Genomic DNA, 6,092 nt, shown 5'->3' on the forward strand with positions numbered 1-6,092 from the left:
TCAGTAGTCAAAAGCGCTAGATAAAAGATAAATCTAGAGCGCTCGCCATCAAACAGGTTCGACTCTTGCATTTTCGAGCAACATTTTGCATTATTCGGTCGCATGGTGCCTGCCGTAGCTTCGTTCGAACAGCCGTGCCTCGGCACACTCACACACCGCTAGGTCGGCGTGTACGTGTACCGATGAGAATAGCAAGGGTCCGGGATGCCGCGAATCATTTCTCGATAATGCAAAGATGGGGCTTATCAGTAGTCAAAACCGCTAGATAAAAGATAAATCTAGAGCGCTCGCCATCAAACAGGTTCGACTCTTGCATTTTCGAGCAACATTTTGCATTATTCGGTCGCATGGTGCCTACCGTAGCTTCGTTCGAACAGTCGTGCCTCGGCACACTCACACACCGCTAGGTCGGCGTGTACGTGTACCTACGAGAATCACAAGGGTCCGGGATGCCGCGAATCATTGCTCGATAATGCAAAGATGGGGCTTATCAGTAGTCAAAACCGCTAGATAAAAGATAAATCTAGAGCGCTCGCCATCAAACAGGTCCGACTCTTGCATTTTCGAGCAACATTTTGCATTATTCGGTCGCATGATGCCTGTCAGAGAGGCGATCTGAGCACGCGTGGCCGACAACGTAAACAACGGCGCTGCCGTAGCTTCGTTCGAACAGCAGTGCCTCGGCACACTCACACACCGCCAGGTCGACGTGTACGTGTACCGATGAGAATAGCAAGGGTCCGGGATGCCGCAAATCATTCCTCGATAATGCAAAGATGGGGCTTATCAGTAGTCAAAAGCGCTAGATAAAAGATAAATCTAGAGCGCTCGCCATCAAACAGGTTCGACTCTTGCATTTTCGAGCAACATTTTGCATTATTCGGTCGCATGGTGCCTGCCGTAGCTTCGTTCGAACAGCCGTGCCTCGGCACACTCACACACCGCCAGGTCGGCGTGTACGTGTACCTACGAGAATCACAAGGGTCCGGGATGCCGCGATTCATTGCTCGATAATGCAAAATGGCAGAGTTGGGCAAAATATTTATCTAAATAAAAATTTCGAATAACTAGTAAAAGATAAAAAAATTTTTATTCCTTATTCGAAAGTTCCAGTAAAGAAAGTATCTTTATTTGATGTGTATCGAATAATTTTATTCGACGAAAAAAGATAATTTTTTTTATTCGAAGCGGATTTATTCAAACTTCGAATAATTTTTTCATCTTTTATCTGTATTTTCTATTCGAAGGCTTCTAATAAATCTTCAAATTACTTTTACCGAGCGCGGAGCTTCAAAGACCCAGCGACGACAGACGACATACAATGTAAGCGGATGGAGAATCGCGCACATATGAAAGTTTAAACTTTTAGATTTTTCAATATATCCTCATGAAATTGTGACGAGCGAATGGAGGGGATGTTCCTGATGAAAATAAGGTCAAATTCGAGTGTAATCGAACAAGTTTCACTGATACGTAATGTTACAATAAAAATTACAATCTAATTAAAGACAGTCCAAATGATGTCGTGTTTGCACTCATTTTGATCGGAACAAGCTCTACAACTCATTCGTATAAACAATATTGTTCTGATTAAAAATGTAAAAGCATAAATTGCCAATAATGCTCGATTCTCCATCTGCTTACATTGTAGGCTGTTTGGCAGTGGCTGGGTCTTCGACGTTCGGCGCTCTCGGTCCTCCGGTCCGACCGGTTTATTCGTCGAGCTGGCAAAAGTTAGCCGAAGATTTATTCGAAGCCTTCGAATATATCTACAATTAAAAATATTAAACACAGTCCAATTTGTACCGCGTTTAGTGTCATTTTAATCAGAAGAATGCCACGAATTTGTTGGCGCAAGTCCCATAAAAAAATAATGAAAAATAAACAAGTTTTGCAATTGTATTGGTAGTTGTTTCACACCGATATCTCGCGACTCTACGAGCTCCGGACTTCAAAGACCAGCGACCGACCTACGGCCTACAATGTAAGCAGATGGAGAATCGAGCATTATTGGCAATTTATGTTTTTACATTTTTAATCAGAACAATATTGTTTATACGAATGAATTGTAGAGCTTATCCCGATGAAAATGAGTCCAAACACGACATCATTTGGACTGTCTTTAATGAGATTGTAATTTTTATCGTAACATTACGTATCAATGAAACTTGTTCGATTACACTCGAATTTGAACTTATTTTCATCAGGAAAATCCCCTCCATTCGCTCGTCACAATTTCATGAGGATATATTGAAAAATCTAAAAGTTTAAACTTTCATACTTGCGCGATTCTCCATCCGCTTACATTGTATGTCGTCTGTCGTCGCTGGGTCTTTGAAGCTCGGCGCTCGGTAAAAATAATTCGAAGATTTATTAGAAGCCTTCGAATAGAAAATAAAGATAAAAGATGAAAAAATTATTCGAAGTTTGAATAAATCCGCTTCGAATAAAAAAAATTATCTTTTTTCGTCGGATAAATTCTCGTCGAATAAAATTATTCGATACACATCAAATAAAGATACTTTCTTTACTTGAACCTTCGAATAAGGAATAAAAATTATCTTTTATCTTTTACTAGTTATTCGAAATTTTTATTTAGATAAATATTTTGCCCAACTCTGCCATTTTGCATTATCGAGGATTGATTCGCGGCATCCTGGACCCTAGCTATTCTCGTAGGTACACGTACGCGCCGACCTGGCGGTGTGTGAGTGTGCCGAGGCACAGCTGTTCGAACGAAGCTACGGCAGGCACCATGCGACCGAATAATGCAAAATATTGCTCGAAAATGCAAGAGTCGGACCTGTTTGATGGCGAGCGCTCTAGATTTATCTTTTATCTAGCGCTTTTGACTACTGATAAGCCCCATCTTTGCATTATCGAGGAATGATTCGCGGCATCCCGGACCCTTGCTAGTCTCATCGGTACACGTACACGCCGACTTGGTGGTGTGTGAGTGTGCCGCGACACGGTTGTTCGAACGAAGCTACGGCAGCGCCGTCGTTTATGATGTCGACCACGCATGCTCAGATCGCCTCTATTGTCAGAGATCATGCGACCGAATCAGAGAGGATACTCGGAAAATGCCACTCGACACTGAATGTGGAAAGTGCACCCAGCTCCCCATACTGGACGAAAATGTTACTATTTAGCTTCTTCTAGTGGCCGTTATAGCGGTACTATCGACTGTTCAAGGCCACCTGGGAAAACTGGCCCTTAACGATTTCAAATACTAATTTCGGTTATGATTAGTTAAACTTTATGTTGGGTATAAATAACAAATTAATGAAACTGTACGTACAATAAAGAATATGTTTAACTGCAAAATTCGAAATGTTGTAAACAGCCAAATATTAATATGTACTTTATAAATGTAACGTATACGCGAATAAATTAATTGTTCAGAACTGTATTGTTATTGTTAGAGGATGATATCATTTTGTTCCTATTATTAATTAACTACATTGCTTTGAACAGTAATTATTATATAAATATTTTTTAAATGGTTTTTATGAAAATTTTCATGAACATTACAAGACAAATGTTTTAATAACTTACTAAAAACTAGAAAGCCAAGCTTTGAACGTAACTTGGTTATATATAAATAACCTTTTGTAATTTTGAAATTTGAACACCAATTATTACTATATTTGTTTACAATAAATAAAAGATTCGTCTTTACATCAGCTACAACAATATGTAATAAAAAATACTTAGTTTTATATTTACTTAAAAAATTAAGATGACCATAATTTTTTATCAAAAAAATTTTTGTCTATTGGGATTTATAGATAACTGAGTATCGATTAACTTTTGTTGGAAACATTATTCTGCCAGATTATCCGAAATGTTTAAAACATCCCCAGATGGCTTCGATTGGGTCACTGAGATCTTGGTTGGTGGCCCGTCGAGAAATTTTCCGAGTGTGGTACTCGCGAAATTATCGTACATAATTCCTTATGCGTTGCTTCCTGGGTATCTTCTGAAAGATTTCCGATGGATAATAGGATGCTTTCTACCACATCAGCACCTTGTATGAGCACTTTGTGTACAGTTACCAATACATAATACCATGGATATAAATTCATTCCCCGATGCTCTGTGTGCAACTCGTGCTATGTACTCCAACTCTTCCGGGGTGTACTGCGTCAACAGGCTTTCTATTTGCCTGCGATTTATCATGTCACTTGCCTCAGAAAACCCTTTTTTTGGTCGTCCACCTTCACTGCGTCCTTCAAATTCAAACAGTGGTTGTTCAAACCAATCGGGACATTTTAAAAGAAATCTATCAACATCGCGTTCGTTGTTCTTCCATTTTTTTACTAAATTGATAGAAAATTGTTTAATTATTTTTCTAACAAAATCTTCTGACGTCTATCAAAATTTTCAAAATTACATGTCTGAGCCACATATTCATAAATTGAATTTCGGACACCAACACTACTAGACGCACAGATGTTATTTCTATCTCGAAGAAATTGAAAGATGCCCCTCCCTACAAACAATCAAGATTAATGTAGAATACTTTGCACAAGTGTTCATTAGATTTATCTAAGAATTTCGCAGTATTTCGTTTGTAAACAAATTTATTTGAAGAGAGAAGTCAACCTTTTGTCCGAACTGACCGTTCTATGTATGTGCTTATGAATCAACGGCTATCGCCATTGTATATTGTTTTGAAAGAAGTCAAAGGGCAGTTAGGACCTCGTGTACGAAGAAGTGTATTCACGGCACCTAATGTCCACATTGAAGCTTCCACATCGGGTAAACTAATGAAATAATTAATTAGAACGTGGTTGACTGAAGTATTTCTCCCATCTGCTCCAGAAAATTCTGTTTTACTTCTTGATTCATGGAATGGATATAACGACGAGATCATACGTAACGCCCTGCCAGAGGGCCGATCTTCCGATCTTGCAATATTATTAAATATTGATATCAATCTACACGCAAGAGATAATATTATTAAACTACACTCATTAATCCACAACCAATTATCCGCTGCGCGTTATAAACGGCTGTTTCAATATGCTTGGTTCCGCAGTGGATATATAGAAGAGCGGCCAGGAGAATTTGAAAATCCCGTAGAGTTCTGCTTTACAAGATTAGATGGTCTAACGTGTTTCCATTGCTCAAATGTAGTTGTACTTAAATGTTCTTGGTGCAAAGAACATTTATGTTTTTCTCATTTTATCCTTGAGTATCATTATTGCCAGAATTATGTAGAATAATCTTTGCGGACAGCTCTTCTTTCGAAATCATCTCTTTTCAGAGCTACCATAAACGACGAGGGAAACTCCAGCTTCGAGGATTCACAGTTTAAAAAGGCTGCAGGTATATTTTGACCGAAGGCCCAACGATTGCGGAATTTCACAGGCGAATTGGCTATAAAAGTCGGTACCCTTACCCCGTCGCACAGTGGTCTGAGAGCGGCTAAAACTCCATATTTTCAAGTGTCTTATAAAATGAAATTTGTTATATTTTTTACTAGTAGGGGATTAAATTAAAACGTTTCAAGGGTGAATCAAATTCGGTAATTCCATAAAAATGAATTAAATTCGGCCATGCTAAGCATACCTAGGTTTCAGAATGAACTCAAGCGCACGTTTGAAGAAACCGTATGCGCCTGTAAAAATAGAAATACGAAAAATATTTTTTTTTCCTGGCTTACTCCGAGTACTAAGACTCGGAAACAATCGTGGAAACTATTTATTTTTAATTTCTTCGAGTAGTTTTACATGTAATGCCATTAAACGTGGAAAAGAGTGTTAATGAAGTTTAAAAAGTGATATCTCTCTTGCGCCAACGTGTGCCAACGTGCGCATGCTAAAAACACGTTTGTAGATGTCTAAGTAAATAATAAATCCAAAATTATACTGCGGCAACCTGCAGCTTCGCGTTTTATCTCATGAAATGTCGGTGAAAAACGTGGTGTCCCGGGTGAGGTCAGGTTTTTAGTGGGTCTAGGTACGCCAAAAATCTGTTACCTGAGCCCCACACTACCCCATTCTGGGATGTGCGTAAGTCATTTTCCTCCTCTTACTTAAAGAAAAAAAAGTATACCTTTTTCGTGTAAATAATAAGCTTAATTA

This window comes from Halictus rubicundus, unplaced genomic scaffold, assembly GCF_050948215.1.
Source record: "Halictus rubicundus isolate RS-2024b unplaced genomic scaffold, iyHalRubi1_principal scaffold0047, whole genome shotgun sequence".
NCBI classification, from domain to species: domain Eukaryota; kingdom Metazoa; phylum Arthropoda; class Insecta; order Hymenoptera; family Halictidae; genus Halictus; species Halictus rubicundus.